This window comes from Equus asinus, chromosome 5, assembly GCF_041296235.1.
Source record: "Equus asinus isolate D_3611 breed Donkey chromosome 5, EquAss-T2T_v2, whole genome shotgun sequence".
Lineage (NCBI taxonomy): Eukaryota > Metazoa > Chordata > Mammalia > Perissodactyla > Equidae > Equus > Equus asinus.
In genome coordinates, this window is record NC_091794.1 from 56,352,743 (window position 1) to 56,373,138 (window position 20,396).

At 35.1% G+C, this 20,396-nt stretch overlaps 1 long non-coding RNA gene across 1 annotated transcript; it reads left to right on the plus strand.

The window, feature by feature from the left end:
- The first annotated feature begins 395 nt into the window (after positions 1–395).
- LOC139045437 (uncharacterized) lies at positions 396–16,046 on the plus strand. Its single transcript, XR_011503752.1, has 3 exons — positions 396–715; positions 2,427–2,576; positions 15,911–16,046. It is a non-coding gene; the product is annotated as an uncharacterized lncRNA (long non-coding RNA).
- Positions 16,047–20,396: the final 4,350 nt, after the last annotated feature.

Genomic DNA, 20,396 nt, shown 5'->3' on the forward strand with positions numbered 1-20,396 from the left:
AATTACCTCCCACTTGCTTTCCTGGAATCTTCAGACATGGATTTGGGAGAGAGAGGTAGAAATGTATACCACTTCATCATCTTATTCTTGCATTTACTATTTTAGTTTTCTCAGACAGCCTTAAGTCCTGCTGATAGGAATATAAATCAGTTAATTAATTCTGGAAATGAATTTAACAACATGAATCAAGAACCTTGGAAATACAGTATTTATAAATATTGAGACCTGTGTAAAAAGTATTATACAATGTATTTAATTCAGGACTAATTATAACAATTAAAATTTAAAAATTATGTTCACTAGTAGGGTAATGGTTAGTAATATTATAGAGTATCTGCTTGATGTACCAATTTGTTATGAATTAAATTGTGTTGCCCCAAAATTCCCATGTGAAGCCCTAATCACTAATGTGGTTGCATTTAGAGACAGAGCCTTTAAGAAGGTAATTAAGTTTAAATGCGGTCTTAAGAGTGGGGCTTTACTCTGATAGAAGAAGAAGAGACACCAGACTTTGCTCTCCCTCTTTCCATGCCTGCACATAGGGAAAGGTCATCTGAGGATAGCAAGAAGGCAGCCATCTGAAAACCAAGGAGAGAGACATCACCAGAAACCAATCCTGCTGTTACCTCAATCTAGGAATTCCAGTCTCCAGAACTGCGAGAAGATAGATGTCTGTTGTTTGAAGCGCTCAATCTGTGGTATTTTTTAATGGCAGGTGGGACTGACTAATGTGCCATTAAAATCAGGTTTCAAGTAATATTTAATAAAACGTAAAAAGAGGAGAGTAAAAATAATATATGTGTCTGTATGCCACCATAAAATTGAATATAAAAATAAATACACATATAATTTACACATTGAAGACAGGCTGAAAGGAACTATCATGAAATAAAAATGTGTTTAGTAAGAGTTCATGAAAATCACTTTGTTCCTGGGGAGCAAAGTGTTGTTTTCCAAAAGAGCTGCACATTGATGAATCATGAGAATTTAGCTCCATCCTTGCTGGTAGCATCTGTTCAGAACATCCAGGTTCATTTTGTGCAATCTGTGGATGCTGTGTGTAACTCTGCCTGTATGAAGCTAAGTTAGTTGAACCACTGGAGGGTGGAGGGAGGGTGGGATGATAACACAGTAAGAGATGACATTGTAAGTGATCAGTGAGGAAGCAAAAATGTTACGTGACTCTAAATTCAGACTCTTTGAAAAGAGATAATAATAGAGTCCTTTATACTTAGAATGCTTCCAGTAGTAAACCTAAGATTTGCTTCTCAGAACATGTTCTATTGTTTCTAGTAATTTTAATTTAGAAATAAAAAAGGACCTTATCTGGCATCTTTGGCCATTTTGTCATCTGTTTAATTTTTATTGATGTTGTTGATTTAGTGCATGTTTGGAATTTTACTTTGGAAATCATTTTGATCTCATTCTTTTTAGTAACTCAGTTTTCAATTGTAAAATATATTTAATTTAGTTTGTAAAAAAGAATTTATGTTATGAAATTAATCAGAAGTACCTCAGGTGATGGAGGGCATTCTGAAATGGACCTACAGGACAAAGATGGTGTTGTAATGCCAACTAATACTACACTATCCTGTCTTGTACCCCTAGTTTCCAATGCTAGTTAGCTATCCATTGAAAACCAGTTTCTGATCTTTATAGAAGGGTCATGACTTTAAATGGGAGAGTGAAAAAAAAAAGTTAAAGCAAGCTCACCATGCTTTTCTTTTTGGTTTTGTATGTGCTCTCAGAATTATCTATGATGAATTGGTTCACAAGTTAGAAATCAAATATAGTGTTTTTTTTTTTTGGTTTTGCTATTGTTATTTTTTTGTTTTTAAACACAGAAAGGAGCTACTATTTCCTCCAGGAGCGGAAAGGGAAGGATTAGAATGTAGAGAACCATTAAATCACCTTTTTCTCCATACTTGTCTTTGCTTGATTTAGGAAACTCATGGATGCTCATAGAGCTAGTTGATTGTGCAATTTAAATAATACACTTGAATAAGTGTCCCTTTGAGGCTCTTATGTATACTTGTATCTTAAAATAAGTGCCTTAATATTTTCAAGGATCTACCTTTGCAATTTCTTATTTCCAGGAAATTCTGAAAGAGATCTTTGAGTTTCTGTGTGTGTCTGTGTGAAAACATAATACGATAACTGAAAATCAGAACTGAATGAATGAAGAATTCAGACACGGTTTTGGAAAATTTGCTCTTTCCGTTATGTGATATATTATTTTATATGTTTTTCAGGTAGCAACCAGGTGGTATATCATATTAAGGATAAATAAAATACCTATTTATGAAAAGCGATGTATAGGAAACTTTGAGCCCAAAAACACCATGAAAATATTTTTCTAACTTAAATGCATCATACCTAATTGATGCAAATAATAGTTTAACCTAATGTTTATTGTTCAATCATAGAAAGAGCCACCAACCAATGAAAATACTAAAGGAGTGATATCACCAAGATGGAGACATACGTCATTACTGACGTTGCACCCCCACAGCAAGAAGAAGAACTAACAACCACTCATGGACAACAAACCACTGAGAAAATTCCAGGACACAGAGGTGAGGCTGAAGGACCCCTTAGCACCACAGAGACGAAGATAGACCACATTAGAAGGATAAGAGGAGCAGCTACAGGCTGACAAAATTGCCCCTTCCCCAGTTGGCATAGTACCACACTACTGGTCTCCCCTGAGCCTATAGTTACTCCAGTGGGAAAAGAGAGCCCAGAGGCCATGCAGCTCCCCAAGCATTGTGGGTCATTTCTTGAGAATACCCAATCCACTCTCACCCCACAGGGATTGTGAGAGAATCTGCAAGACTGATCCTGGGAATTACATTGCAAAGAAGGAGGCAGGGGCTTACGACAACCAGCACTTAGATTTTGGCAGACTGAGTTCCCACCTGAAGTACCCTAGTAGTATTCCCAGCCATCTGCAGAGCTAAGACAGTGGAACAGTCTGACCAAGGAAACTGGTAAGGTTTAGGCCTGCCTTATTTGAGTCCTCAAAGAGCATTACTAGCCCCAGAGCCTGGTCTGCCCCTACCCAAGCAGATGAGCTAATTCATAGTGCCACTCACTACGGAGTGTAGCTCCTGGCCAGGCCTGATCAGAAAACCTGGTCAGAATACCTGGAAGCTGCATAGCCCAGCAACACTCAAACAGAGAGTCTGACAGATAGAGATGGTCCTCCAGAGCAAAGCCAGTGGCCCTGTTCAGTCATTGAAACTGGGGAGTGTCAAGACAACAAACTCAGAGTTGCCTGTCTTGGAGCCAGGTTTCCAGCTTGGCCCAGGCAGGGAAACTAATTTGTAGCCCTGTCCATTGCTGGATACAGCCTTCAGCTTGCCCAATCAGGGAACCAAACCAGAGCACATGGTAAGCTGTGTAACCCATCCAACAGCCCTGCACATTTGGGTACTTGAACAGAGAGCACAGTCCATGGCTTAACCCATCTGCAGAGCAAAACAGGTGGCTTTGTCTAGCCAGAAAATTCAGTGCACAGTCTTGCCTGATTTTCGTCCCCAAACAATGAGCCATGCAGGCCCAGAGGCCGATTCTTCTACCTTACTAGGATAGGTGAGTTAATTCATATCCCTGCCTACTGCTGAGTATAGTACCCAGTCCTAACCATCTAGAAAGCCTGACCACAGAACCCAGGCAACTATGGAGCCCATCCTACAGACTCACTTGGGCAGGGAACCAAGCCAGTAGTCCTATCTAACTGTTCTCAGCCAGTGGAACCCACGACCCCTGACCTCAGAGCTCAGGCTGTGGCCTTACCCAAAAATAGACCCTAATAACAAGTCCACCTGCCCAAGGATGTTATGGTAGACATGTCCAGAAACTCAAACTAAGTTGATTGATGAAGAACTGTCTCTGCCAAAGCAAATTTGTAAAGTCTGGAAAAGGAGACCACTTACTCAAATGTGAAGATATCAATGTAATAAACAAGATCACAAAAAATAAGGTAAACATAGCACCACCAAAGGAAACTAATAAAGATTCAATAACTGACCCTGAAGAAGTAGAAATCTGTGAACTGCAAAAAAAATTCATAATAATCCTCTCAATGAAGTTTAGTGAATTAAAAGAACACAGAAATGGATAACTAAATGAAATTAGGAAAATGATGCATAAAAATGCAAAATTCAACAAAGAAATAGAAAATCATAAAAAAAGAAATGCTGAAAAATGCATTAACTAAACTGGAGAGTTCAACAGAGATCTTAAAAAGTAGACTTGACCATGCAGAAGAAAGAATCAGTGACCTAGATGACAGGATGTTTGAAATTATCCAGTCAGAAGTGCAAAAAGGAAAAAGAGTAAAAAATAGTGAAGAAAGTCTTGGGAATTATAAGACACAATCAAAAGAAACAATATCCACTTTATGGGAATTCCAAAAGAAGAAGAGAAGGAAAAATAAACAGAAAGTATATTTAAAGCAATAATGGCTGAAAACTTCCCAAATCTGGGAAGAAAAATGGACCTCCAGAGGTGAATAGGTTAAATCCAAAAAGGGCCACATTAAGACACATTATAACTACGCTGTCAAAACTCAAAGACAAAATGCAAAGACAAAGAAACAATTTGGAAAGTAGCAAGAGAAAAGAGAGAAGTTACATACAAGGGAGACTGCATAAGACTTTTGGTAGATTTCTCAACAGAAACTTTTCGGGCCAGGAGAGACTAGAATGATGTATTCAAATTATTGAAAGAAACAAATGTCAACCAAGAAAAACTGTGAACCAAGGCAAAGCTTTCCTTTGGAAATGAAGGAGAGATAAGGACTTGCCTAGATAAAAAAAAAGTGAGGAAGTTCATCACCACCATACCTGCCTTAAAAAACATGCTAAAGGGAATTATTTGAGTGGAAGTAGAAGTACGCTAATTAAGTCATAAAAACCTAAGAAAGTAGGGTAAAACTCACTGATTAATGTTAAATAAATAAATAGGTAAATAAAAGTTAAAAAACTAATTAGTAAAAATAACTATAGCTACAATAATCTGTTATTGGATAGACTATATAAGGAATATGGATATTGCAACATCAATAACCTAAAATGTCAGGGGGAGGAAAAGTAAATGTGCAAAGTTTTGAAAGCTGTCAAAGTTCAGTTGCTATTAGTTTAAAATAGGATTTTATAATTTTTAGATATTTTGGGTAAGCCTCATGGTAACCACCAGGGAAAAATCTGTACTAATTACACAAAAAATAATAATAAAAAAGTCAAAGCATACCAATACAAAAATACTTCAAAACACAAAACAGACAGCAAGATAAGAAGCAAGGAAAAATGTATCTAAAAAACAGTCAGAAAAAAATGAATAAAATAGCAATATTAAGTCCTTACCTATCAATATTTAAACATAAATGGATTAAATTCTTTAATCAAAAGACATAGGATGACTGAATAGATAAAAAATAAAAGCTCCAACAAAATGCTGGCTATAAGAGACTCACTTTAGCATTAATGATACACATAGATTAAGAGTATAAGGGATGGGAAAAGATATTTTAAGAAAATGGTAACCAAAAAAAATCAGGGTTAGCTATACTTATACCAGACAAAATATACTTTAAACTAAAAATGGTAAATAGACACAAAGAAAGTCATTATATAATGATAAAGAGGGCAACCCATCAAGAAGATATAAAAATTTTAAGTATGTAAGCATGTAACCTCAGAGCACCTAAATATATACAGCAAAACTAACAGAGCTAAAAGGAGAAATAAACAGCAATACAATAATTGTTGGGGATTTTAATGCCCCTTTCTCGACAATGAAGTGGACAGTCAGAAAGAGAATAAATAAGGAAACAGCAAATTTGAACACTGTAGACCAAATAGACCTAATAGACATATACAGAACATGCTAACCAACACCAGCAGAATACACATTCTTCTCAAGCTCACGTTGAACATTTTCCAGGATAGACCATATGTCAGGCCACAAAACAAGTCTTAATAAATTCAAGAAGATTGAAATAATACCAAATATCTTCTTTGCCCACAAAGGTATGAAACCATAAATTAATAATGGGAGGAAAACTGGAAAACTCATGAGTACATGGAAATTAAACAACATTCTTCTGAAAACCAGTGGATCAAAGAAGCAGTTAAAAGGGTAATAAAAAAGTATCTTAAGACAAACAAAAATGGGAACACAACACACCAAAACTTATGATATTCAGCAAAAGCAGTTCTAAGAGGGAAGTTCATAGGAATAAACACCTACATTGAGGAACAAGGAAGATCTCAAATAAACAATCTAACTCTACACTTCCAGGAACTTAGAAAAATAAGAACAAACTGAGCCCAAAGTTAGCAGAAAGACGAAAATGATAAAGATAAGAGCAGAAAGAAATGATATAGAGAACAGGAAAAGAATAGAAAAGATTAACAAAACTGAGAGTCCATTCTTTGAAAAGTTAAACAAAACTGACAAACATTTAGCTAGACTAACCAAGGGAAAAAATGAGGACCCAAATCAACAAAATTATAAATGAAAAAGAAGACATTACAACTGATACCACAGAAATGGGAAGAATCATAAGAGGCTACTATGACCAACTGTACGCCACAACTAGATAACCTAGAAGATTTGGAGAAATTCTTAGAAACACACAACCTACCAAAACTGAAAGAAGTAGAAAATCTGAAAAGAATAATAAGAAGTAGGGAGATTGAATCAGTAATAAAAAGTCTTCCAAAGAAGAGCAATCCAAGGCCAGATAGCTTTACTGGTGAATTTTACCAATGATTTCAAGAAGAATAAAAGCCAACACTTCTTAAACTCTTCCAAAAACCAAACAGGAAGGAACGCTTCCAAATTCATTGTAGTAGGTCAGCATTACCCTGATATCAAAGGAAGAAAAGTATGCTACAAGAAAAGAAAACTACAGGTCAATATCTCTAATGAACATAGACACAAAAATTCTCAATAAAATACTAGCAAACTGAATTCAGCAGCACATTAAAAGGGTTATTCAGGGGCCAGCCTCGTGGCAAAGTTTTTAAGTTCACATGTTTTGATTTGGTGGCCCGGGGTTGGCAGTTTTGGATCCTGGACACAGATCTAGCACTGTTCATCAAGTGACACTGTGGTGGCATCCCCCATAAAATAGGAAAATTGTCACAGCAACAATCTTCCTCAAGCAAAAAGAGGAAGATTGGCAACAGATGTTAGCTCAAGGCCAATCGTCCTCACACACACAAAAAAAAGGGTCATTCACCATGATCAGTGGGATTTATCCATGAATATAAGGATGGTTCAGCATAAATAGATCAAATTAATAGAATGAAAGAAAAAAACTCAAATGATCATCTTGATAGATGCAGAAAAAGCATGACATCATTCAACATCTGTTCACGATAAAATCTCTTACAAATTAGGTATAGATGGAAGGTACCTCAACATTATAAAGTACATGTATGACAAGCCTACAGCGAACATCATACTCAATGGTGAAAAGTTTAAAGCTTTTCCACTAATATCAGAAACAAGACAAAAGCGTCCACTCTCACCACTCTTATTCAACATTGTACTAGAAGTCCCAGCCAGAGCAATTAGGGAAGGAAAAGAAATAAACGGCTTCAGAATTGGAAAGGAAGAAGTAAAATTGTCTCTATTTGTGGATGATATGATTTTATATATAGAAAATCTTAAAGACTCCTCCAAAAAACTGTTAGGCGTAATCAATGAATTCAGTAAAGCTGCAGATAGAAAATAAACATACAAAAATCAGAAGCATTTCTATACACTAACAACAAATTATCTGAAAAAGAAATAGAGAAAGTATCCCACTTACAATAGCATCAAAAACAGTAAAATATGTAGGAATAGATTTAACTAAGGTAGTGAAAGATCTCTACACTGAAAACTACAATAAGTTTATGAAAAAAATTGAAGGGGACATACACAAATGGAAAAGTAACTAGGCTCATGGAATAAAATAATTAATATTGTTAAAATGTCCATACTATCCAAAGTCATCTATGGATTCAACACAATCTCTACAAAATTCCAATGGCAGTTTTTACAGCAGTAGAAATAAACATCCTAAAATTTATAGGGAACCACAGAAGACCCTAAATAGCCAAAATATTCCTGAGAAAGAAGAATTGCACAAGAGGGATCACACTTCTGATTTCAAGCTACATTATAAAGCTATGGTAATTAAAACCATATGGTACTGGCATAAAAACAGACAGATGGAACATAATGAGAACCCAGAAATAAACCCATACACATACAACCAACTAATATTTGACAAGGGAGACAGGAATACTATTTGGAGAAAAGACAGTCTCTTCATTAAATGGTGCTGGGGAAACAGGATGTTCACACATAAAATAGTGAAACTAGACCCCTATCTTATACCACTCACAAAAATAAGTCAAAATGAATTAAAGACTTAAATGTAAGACCAGAAACCATAAAACTCCTAGAGGAAAATATAAGGAAAAAACTCCAAGATGTGAGTCTTGGCAATAATTTTTCTGGATAAGACACCTACAGCACAAGAAACAAAGTAAAACATAAACAAGTGGGACTCATAAACTAAAAAGGTTCTGCACAGCAAAAGAAACTGTCAACAAAATGAAAAGGTAGTTTACAGAATGGGAAAACATATTTGCAAATCATATAGCTGATAAGGACTTATTCAAATATATGAGAATCATACAACTCAATAGCAAAATAATAAGCAAAAAAAGTGGAGAGGATTAGACATGCTTTCCAAAGTAGATATTCAAATCAGCAACAGGTGCATGAAAAGGTGCTCAGCATCATTGATCATAAGGGAAAGGAAATTTAAAACCACAATGAGATATCACTTCATACCTGTTAGAATGGATATCATCAAAAAGACAAGAGAACAAATGCCAGTGAGGATGTGGAGAAAATGGAACTCTGGTGCACTGTTGTTGAGACTGTAAATTGGAATAGCCACTATGGAAAACAGGAGGTACTTTTCTAAAAACAATAGAAATAGAACTAATTTATTATCTAGCAATTCCACGTCTGGGAATATATCCAAAGGAAATGAAAACGCTACGTCAAAGAGATATGTGTACCCCCCTGTTCATAGCAGCATTAGTTACAATAGCCAAAACATGGAAACAACCTAAGCGTCCATCATTGAATGAATGGATAAGGAAAATGTGTTACATATATACATGACAGAATTCTATTCAGCCACAAATAAGAAGGAAACTCTGCCCTTTGTGACAATATGGATGGACCATGAGGGTATTATGCTAAGTGAAATAAGTCAGACAGAAAAGAAGAAACACTATATGATCTCCCTTATATATCAGAAAAAACAACAACAACAACAAAAAACCCAAAGTCATTGAAAAAGAGATCAGATTTATGTTTACCAGAGGCAGGAGATTGCAAGTGGGGGAATTAGATGAAGGTGATCAAAAGGTACAAACTTCCAACTATGAGATAAATACTATGGATGTAATGTGTAACATGATGACCCTACTTAACATGGCTACGTGGTATATTTGAAAGTTGTTAAGACAGTAGATCCAGGGAGTTCTTATCACAGTGAAAAAATACCTTTTTCTTTTTATTTGTATCCATGCAAAATGATGGATGTTAACTAAACTTATTGTGGGAACGATCTCACAATATATGTTGTCAAATAATTAACTTGTTCACCTTAAACTCATACAGTGCTGTATGTCAATTAAATCTCAATAGAAATGGAAAAAAATGAAAATACTAATAAGCATATACTAATCAGGTGATAAAGAAAGTAAAATGGCTACTACATCATATTTACTTAAAATCTTGTATGCTGTTTTTCCTTACATGAGTTTGATGGTAAAGGACCTGAGAATTTAGTAGAATTGATCAACCTGATGTTCTCAAGTGTCATTGGAAAGTCCTCAGTCTTCATAACTGATTGCTATGGGGACTGAGATTCTGATTACAGGGAGCTAGTGAACTGGACAGCGACTATCTCCTCTCAGCCTTTAGACAACTGCTTTCATATCCCATAAAATCCTGCCTGGCTGCAACAAGAATCTGAAAATGCACACTTACCACTGAGATGGCCATCATGAATGGGCTATTTTTGTGATTTCTTTTCTTGCTTCAGATGTGGCCAAAGCTATCATGTGAATAAATATGCCAATACTCCTAACTGAATAATATTTTATCAGACCATATAGGCACTTTTGAGAATACAAAGGAAGAGGCTATAAAATCATTTTGATTATTCTCCAAACATTTGTAAAAGATAAGCTAAACTTTATAAAAGTATAGCTATGTCAACTATTTGAAAATAGGTATGTTATGAACCATTCACCACAGAAATATTACTGCTGAGAGGAAGCGTATAAGGACCAGGGTTCAGGTGACTGACATTCTCCTCCTACCAGCACATTGGCTTCAGGCAAGTGCAAATTTGTTTCTTTTTGAAGCAGCACAAACACTCTAGGCTTTGGGAATTTAATTGAACTTTTGATTTAATTTTGGGAATTAATTGATTTTAGGCTCTTTCACTTGCTAACACTATGACTTTAGTTACTTAGTAACTTGAGTCTTAACTTCCTTATATTTTAAAAAGAAGTAGCATAAGGATATCTACCTCAAAAGTTTACTAAAGTTGAGGTATAAATAAATTAATATATGTAAAAATCCTGGAAAAGGATAGATCGTTAATCAGTGACGGTCGTTTTATCTGTTCTTTAACAGACGTTTTTTATGGAAATAAAGGGAGTTTAACTTTCAGAAGCATTTTACAAAGAGAAAAAAGCTGTAGAAATATAATGGGACTTCATTTCTAGTATCATCATCATCATCATCCATACATTGTGAAACAATACATGTGTTGGAGTCTGTGAAAAATATTTATGCCTTTCCTTTTTTCCCCAATTCTATTTTGGACAGTTGCAAAAGTAATACAAAAGCAAAATACCAATCTATATACTCCCCAAAACATCCACTGACTGTTAACATTTCTCTCTCTCCCTCCCTCCTCTCTCTCCTGTATGCACATCATTTGGAAATTAATCATATTAATATTATTTGTAGTTATGATAGTGCTTTGCTCCTAAATACTTTAACATTTATCAGTATGAAAACACAAAATTTCTCCCACATAATAATACAATAATCACACACAAGAATTTAACATTAGTAGTATATTATTATTTGATGCACAGTCCCTACTTCCTAATAATCCCAATGTCTTTTACCAGAATTTATTTTCCACAATTCATTTAATTGTCATGTCTTATAAAATTATTTTAATTGGGCTTTTAAAAACTTTTTTAATTGTTTATTAATACTGACTTTTAGATAAAACTTATCAGAGATAAGAAACAGTAGATGTTTTTAAATTATTAATCATGATTTCTATAGCAAACTGTCATATCTCATAGAGATTGTCTTTAAAAAAATCAGATACATTTCCAGACATTATACAATATGAAAGAATATTTATACAATGGAAATGACTGCCAAAAGATGACATCCGTGGCTAATTATGATGTATCATAAGATATAACACAGTAATTACAATGGACTGAATGTTTGTATGTTCTCCAAATTTTTATGTTGAAATCCTCACCCCCAATATTATGGTATTAGGAGGTGGGGCCTTTGGAGGTGATTAAATCATGAGGGTGAAGACCTCTTGAACGGGACTAGTGCCCTCATAAAATGTTGAGTTCACTCATCCCTTCTGCCATGTGAGGACATAGCGAAAAGACGACTGTTTATGAACCAGGAAGTAGACCTCACCAGACATGAAATCTGCCAGTGCCTTGATCTTGGACTTCCCAGCATCCAGACTTTGAGAAATCAATTTTTGTTGTTTAAAAGCCACCCAATCTGTGGTATCTTGTTATGGCAACCCAAAGAGATTAAGACAAAAATAAAAATATGGAACCCAATACATACAATGAACTATTATTTAAAATACAGTGTTCGCTTATATAATAACCCCAAAGAATTTTTGTCCTTATTTATCATTTTGTTTTGAAATTCCTGGAATAATTATAAACTGAGTAGAAAATTTAACACTATTTAGTTACTTAGACCAAGAGAATACTTAAACTCTAAATAGTAGATGTAAACTATAAAAAGTCAAATCCTCTTTCATATACACAGAAGCAAAAATCTAAATTAGCATCCTTTCATTTAACTTTAGTACATTTTTTAAAAACAGGCACATAAGATATGCCACTTCATCTTGTTTTGTTATTTATCTCCTTTCAACCAGTCAATGCCTTTTGATTGATGAGTTTAATCTATTTCTATTTAAAATGATTATCCAATAAAGAGGGCTTACCATTACCATTTTGTTAATTATTTTCTATCTGTTTTGCAATTTTGTTCCTCTCTTCCTCTTTTGCTATCTTCCTTTGTTACTTTTTTCAGTTTTATTGAGACATAATTGACATAAAACACTGAATAAGTTTAAGGTGTACAGAATAATTACTTGATTACATATATTGTGAAATGATTACCACAAGTTTAGTTAAGACCCATCACTTTATATAATTGCAAATTTTTTTTCCTTTTCATGAGAACTTGTAGGATTTACTCTCTTAAAAACTTTCAAATATACCATACAGTAGTGTTAACTATAGTCATCATGTTGTACATTACATCACCAGTACTTATTTATCTTAAATCTGGAAGTGTGTACCTTTGACCACATTTATCCAATTCCTCTCCCCCAACCCCTACATCTGATAACCACAAATCTAATCTCTTTTTCTATGTTTCATTGATTTAGAATCCACATATAAGTAAGATCAGACGGTATTTTTCTTTCTCTGTCTGCTGATTTCACTTAGCATAATGCCCTCAATGTCCATTTATGTTGCTGCAATTGCAGGAATTCCTCCTTTTTACTGCTGAATAGTATTCCATTGAATATATAGACCACATCTTCTTTATCCAATTATGTGTTGAAGATTTAGGTTGTTTCCATATTTTGGCTATTGAAAATAATGCTGTAATAACCATGGGAGTGCAGATATTTCCTTGATATAGTGACTTCATTTCCTTCAGATATATTCCCAGAAGTGGAACTGCTGGATTATAAGGTAGTTCTATTTTTGAGTTATTGAGGAACCTCTTTACTGTTTCCATAGTGGCTGAACTAGTTTACGTTCCTAGTTGTACACGGGGTTCCCTTTTCTCCACATCCTTGCTGGAATTTGTTATCTCTTGTTTTTTTGATGATAGCCATTCTAACAAGTGTGAGGTAATATCTCATTGTGCTTTTGATTTGCAACTCCCTGATAGTTAGTGATGTTGAGCATCTTTTCATTTATCTGTTGGTCGTTTGAATATCTTCTTTCGAAAAATGTCTAACAAGGTCCTTTGCCTATTTTTTAAGTTCAATTATTTGTTTTTTTGCTATTGAGTAACATGTGTTCTTTATACATTTTGTATATTGACCCCTTAATAGATAAATGATTTGAAAATATTTTCTCCCATTTTGTACATTGCCTATTCATTTTGTTGGTCATTTCTTTTGCTGTGAAGAAGCTTTATAATTTGATGTAGTCCTACTTTTTAATTTTTTATTTTGTTTCTTGTTCTTTAGGTGTCATATCCAAAACAACACTGCCAAGACCCACATCAAAGTGCTTTTCCCTATTTTTCCTCTAGGAGTTTTATGGTTTCTGGTCTTACATTTAAGTCTTTAATCTATTTCAAGTTAATTTTTGTGAGTGGTATAAGATAGGGGTCTAGTTTCATTTTTTTTTACATGTGAATATCTAATTTCCCCAGCACCATTCACTGAAGTGATTTTCCTTTCTCCATTGAGTGTTCTTGGTTCCCTTGTCAAATATTAGTTGACTGTACATGCATGGGTTTACTTTGGGGCTCTCAATCTCCTCTATTGGTCTGTGTGTCTGTTTTTATGCCAGTACCATACTGTTTTGCTTACTTTATAGCTTTATAATATAGTTTGAAATCTTCCTTTGTTATTTGGTGATATTTTGTAGTGATTTGCTTTGACTCATTTTTCTTTATCTTTTGTGTATCTATCAGCAGCTTTCTCTTTATGGTTAGCATGAGGCTTACATAAAATATCTTGTAGTTATAATCATCTCTTTTAAGTTGATAACAACTTAACTTCAACTGCATAAAAGCTCTGCACTTTCACTCTCCTCACACACGCTTTTTGTTCTTGGAGTCAGAGTTTCTTTTCTTTTATATTGTGTATCCATTAACAAATTTTTACCTTTTTACTTTTGTATTAGGGTTAAAGGTAATTTATATACCACCATTATGGTATTACTTTGATCTGTATTTGTCTATATATTTACCTTTAGCATAAAGTGTATGATTTCACGTTGCTGTTTAGTGTGTTTTCACTTTAAAGTGAATAATTCCCTAAGGATTTTGTGTATAGCAGGTTTATTGGTGACCAACTGTATTCAGTTTGAGGTTTTTTGCCTGATAAAGTCTTTATCTCTCCTTCTTTCGTCTTTTAATTTTTTGGGATTTTTTGGTGAGGAAGATTGTCCCTGAGCTAACATCTGTAACAATCTTCCTCTACTTTGTATATGGGATGCCACCACAGCATGGCTTGATGAGCAGTGTGTAGGTCCACACCCGGGACCCAAACCTATGAAGGCTGGGCCACAGAAGTGGATTGTGTGAACTTAACCACTATGCCACTGCACCAGCCCCCTCTCCTTCATTTTTAAAAGGTAATCATTCTTGAGTGCCATTTTTTGTTTTTTCTTTCAGCACTTGAACTTATCATCTCACTCTTTCCCAGGCTGTAAAGTTGATACTAAGTAATCTACTGATAGTCTTATGGGAGTTCCCTTATATGTTGAATTGCTTTTCTCTTACTGTTTTCAAAATTCTCTTTTGTCCTTGAGTTTTCACAATTTAATAGTAATGTGTCTCAGTGTAGTCTTCTTTGGGTTGACCCTATCTAGGAATGTTTAAGCTTCATGAATCTAGATGTCCATTTCCCAGTCAGGATTTGGAAAGTTTTCAGTAGTGGCTCTGGCTGGCTATGGGGTAGCATAGCGGTATAGGCTCCAAGCCGCTCATTAGCTGAGATCAGGGTCAGCCAAGGTGTGCTTGTCCTCAGCAGCCAACTATATGAGTGTCTATCACAATAGTAAGGACTGCTGTGGTCCTCAGTGATAATGGCTGCAGGAATCCTTCTACTCTCCTTTCCTTTTCCTCTTCAGGGGGCATGTCATGGCCTAGGGGATCCATCTTGACATGAAGATCCAGGGTGTGAGCATGCACATAGTGGTAGTGCTGGTGCCCAGAGTGCAGATGCAGGCAGATTGGCAGTGGTGCTAGTGTCTGGGGCATAAGTGCACATGAGATGGTGGCGACACCACTGTCTGGAGCTGGACATGCATGGAGGGGACCACAGAGCTTGAGTTTGGGTAATGGCAATTGCAAAGCAGTGGTAATGCCAAGGACCAGGGCATAGGTCCCTATGTTTCAGTGGTGTCACTGAGTCTGTTGGGTAGTGGTCACAGAGACAGGATCCAGGGTGTGGGTGTGTAAGGAGTGGCCACAGACCTGGAGTCTGGAATGCTGGCACATACAGAGCAGCAATGGTATTGGAGACCCAGCTGCAGAGACAGGGTCTGAGGGGCTTTTGTGCAAGGAGAGGTGGCAGCACCAAGGTCTGGGCACATGCGGAGAATCATGGATCTGCATTGGAGCGTATAGATGGTAGTGCCGGGATTGAGTAGGGGCAGAAAGCAGCAGTTTCTTCTCTGGGGATGTGCAGCAGCATAGATTCCAGGCAGCTCTGTCAGCTGTGGTCTATATAGTGAAAACTGTGGAGGTCTTTGGTGTCAAAACTGGCAAGTTTCTACCAGTAGCACAGGCTGCTGGGTCCTCTCATTTTTCTTTTCTCCTGTAGGGGGACGTCATGGCTGAAGAAACCCCTCTTGGACCTGAGCTATGCTGGATGGGGGCATGGAGTGATGCAGGTAAAATTGTTCCCACTCTTTTCTATTGAATTTTTATGCTTCAATGGGTGCTGCAGCTTTTCTTCTTTGTACTCCAGAGCTCTCTCAGAGCTATTTTTATCAGTAGGTACTTGTTGAATCATTGTTTTTGGTGGGGGTATGAGTATTGGGATCTCCTAGGACATCATCTTGATGATGTTAGTTTGCTTAATTCCTTTCATTTAGAAATATAACTAATATATTTTACACAGCCATATAATGTTTATTTAATTTTGACTATCAGCAAAAGATATGTTATTACATAATAATAGGTGGGTTAAGTATATATGGATGAATGAGAAACAAGTGATGAACAAGGAATTGTATTATTTGAAAAACAATGTTTGCCAGCTTAAATATGTAACGGTGCCTTGAGGTCACTAGATGTTTGTGAGCCTAGGTGTAATCATAAATCATGAGAATAATTATCCATCAAAAGGGTGATGTTGAATTAATTTATCTCTAAAACTACTTGCAACTGTTTACATACTCATGAGTTTTAGTCCTCTGGAGCCACTGATCCCTTGACTCATTAAGGATACAGTTCAATTAAATGTTTTGCTTAAAATAACTTTATTCTTCAATATGAACCTTAAGATAATCATTCTCATGTCTATATTACAGTTAAGTAAGATTGTGCAGGTTACTGGACTTCAACATTTACATCAGCCAGCCTTTCATGGAGTTTGCCGTGAATGACTGTCACAAGAAGGGAGGCAGCCATCTAGTAAAATAAAAAAGAGCAATAAGACGCAGACTTCAGGGCTTACAATTTTACTTATTACTGAACCTGTTTGATATTTAAGAGAAGATTTGTATTAATATTAGAAAAATATTGTATAAATATGGCAAATTAAACAGAAAAAACTTAATATTTACTGATTTTGTGCAAAATTATATGACTCATGTGTCTTGAAATTAATAAACTACCTTGTATAAAAATGGTTGATTCACTATGGTTTCCCGACATTAATTACCTCCCTTTCAAAATCTGTTTTATCTATGAGAATATATTTTACAAAACTGTAATAATAGGATAGGCACAATTTTGATCTATCAAAAGTATTCAACTGGATTGCTACCTAAACTTCATAATGATAATATTAAGAAAGTACATTATGATAATGATTTGACTAACCATAATTTTATACCTCTTCTCATATTTCATTTAGATAGTGTATACCTGAAGCATTATTTAAAATGTGATATTAATAGAATATTTAATAATCATTGAGTGGATAGTATTTTCCAAGATTATAATAATAGTAATTATTTTTACTTCATCTGAAGTTAAACAACTTGTCTTCACATAAGCACAATCAATCTTAATATTTTATCCATGGATGATTTTGAATGGCTGCTTATATTGATCTTTGTTATCAACTGTCATTCTTGCTTCACTCTCCTATATATAAAATTAATTTACTTTTATAGTTTCAATCATGTTGAACCAAAAATTTTGATTTTTCTCCGCATTTCTAGTTATGTGAAACATTAATGTCAATAAAATCTAAATAAAAGTGGGCTCTATTTTCAGTGATGCAAAACTCAAAAGAAAGCCAGTTACATTTTGTAACCCCCCAATAAACTTATAAGAGGAGAAGTGTTCTTGATTTAAAAAGTGAGTTTTAGTAAAAATAGAATTTTGACAAGAAATAGAAGTATATCCATAAAACATATACAAATACATCTATCCCCTGTCTCATTTTACCCTCAGCAATCTAACATATGGCGTAATTACTGCTCTTTTGACATGCAGTGAGGAAAATAGCAGTAGGGAGAGATCTGCTGATGGATGGGTACCAATTCAAAATTTTACTTTTCAAAAGTCATATTCCTCAACTAGAGATTTCAGTTTTTAACTTTTAAAAGTCAATAGAAGGGGGCCAGCCCTGTGTCATGGTCATTAAGTTTGCGTGCTCTGCTTTGGAGGCCCAGGGTTCGATCCTGGGCGCGGACCTACACACTGCTCATCAAGCCATGCTGTGGCAGTGTCCCAAATACAAAATAGAAGAAGATTGGCACAAATGTTAGCTCAGGGCCAATCTTCCTTAAAAAAAAGAAAAAGTCAATAGAAGTTTAAAGGATTTTTTAAATGTATAATCTCCTAATGAAAAGAGAATAATAGCCTTAACAGGTTTTATTTGAATTGGAAGGCAGGCCATTTTGGATGGAGGATTTAGATCTTTTCTCTGCATTGCAACAGGTTCTTCCTATACATCTCTGAAAATTATCTCTTAGATCCCTGAGAGGGCACGCCAAGGCATGCTCATGCTTTTTCTAAATCATATACAAGCTGGTGGGCTGCTTAAATACTATATTCATTCTTAACACTAGTAGATGAGAGGTGTGAGCCCACGTTGAATTATTAAAGTTCAAAATCATTTATAAAATGTCATCCTCCAGAGCATTTACTTGTTCTTAATACCAAAAGCCATTAACATTCACAGCTCAAACATCAAAGGATAAACTATCTTTACTCCCACTAGAAGAGAGCGCTGCTAGAGGTGCACATTCCTCCAAAGACATTTCATGGCTCTGTGACTATCAGACACACTTCGCACATTCAAATCCTCTTAAAATCTTAGTCACACTTTCCCTTCAAGATTCAACATTTGTGTTTTCTGCTGTAATAACTCCTCAATCTCCCTAAGCATTAATTTTTAATAAATAGTAATGGTGTGGATTATGATTTTTTTATCAAATAAACACAATTCTAGTTGTTTTACCATTATATTTGGTGTAATCGTTTCTTAGTAAAATTACAATTGCTATTAAGATGTCTTTTTGTTCTGATAGCACCATTGAAGAGAAATGAGTAAGAACTAATTTTGTAGATATTATCTCAAAAAACAGGTTAAGACATGGTTTAAAACATGTCTATTTAGATTTACTGAAGAAAAGACAAGAGAGTAGCTAAGTAGAGACCTAGGTAGAATAGAAAGCTGCAGATGCTAATCGCCTTGTTTGGTTTCTAATTATGCTCAAGCCTCAGGGGAAGCTCAGCTTCAGGGAGAGTGTGAATAAGATGCTTTTTTCCTAATCACAGGTATCCAGAGCCTCATTTCCTGCTTTTCTTTCTTCTTTCTCTCCCCTTTTTATCCTAGCTTTCCATAGAACAGACCCCTTCCACTAAATGTCTTCCAAATATCCCCTCTTCCACCCCTACATCTGTAGGGCAATTCTCCCCTTACCGTCTCTCAGGGACCTGCTTTCTCTAAGATAGGATCAAATCAATTTAGTGAGCTAAACTGTCTCTATTATTAAGTGTTCTTGCCTTCTGTGTTCTTTGAGGGTAGAGCTGGGGTGAAGGAATGAGGCCCTGCCATCACTGGGCCAGAATTCTTATCCGCTCCAAGTAACAGAGAGACAATTACTTATATTATCAATGCAGGATTTGGCATTTCTAGCTACAATAAATCTTTACTAAATATAAATTCAGAAAATGACATTTCAGTCCTAATTAAGGTAAAGGATAAAAGAGAAATATTATCAATCAAGCAATATTATTTAGTACATAGATACCATCTAAAGTCTGATTCTTATTGTTATCCTACTGGAAAGAAAAACACAGTCTATGCATAGCGATGCTTGAAGTGCTTTAAAAAAACAATTTCTATCACCAATTACCTTACTAATATCGAGCAAAATACAATAATTACTTTTAAATGTCAGGAAAAGAGTGCATTCTTGATTGTAATCATAGGGATGTATTGTGATTTTCATTTTAAAATTGTTATATATCTTACTACAGACTAATAAAAATATTGTAAAAACAATTCAATTTCATCAAATAAGACATTTAATATACTATTACAAAAGTAGTCAGATAGATGCTTTTATATGTATTTTGCCTCTGGAAATTATATTTCATAAACATTTGCAAAAGTAGAGAGAATAGAATATTTTCCCGCAAATTTGAAAAAATATATTCTGAAAAGAAGATAACTTCAGAAGAGTTATTTCAACCCAGGATATGACACCCCTGCCAAAGAAAGATTCATCTCAAGCCAAATTCACTTTGTTTGCCCATGAATACATATGGGGTTATTCTTTGAAACATCCAGAAGAGCAGTGACAATTCTACTGACATTCAGGATACAATATAAAAAACAGTTGGGAGGAAAATCAAGGCAAAATATACTTAATATTCAACTTGAAGTTTTGCAAATTGAATGTATACTTTTAGAGTCTTCATATTTACAGGGCATTGACTCTGCAGGAATCTACACAAGTACCTGAGAGTGTGAAAACTAAAATAAGAACTGACAGACTATCTAGTAGGTGCAATGACGACAACAGCCAGGCATTTGTCAGATCCCAAAGTGTATATTAAAAATATTAAACCACGCATGGTGAAGCTAGAGCAGCAACTATATTACGTTTCTTATACTTGTT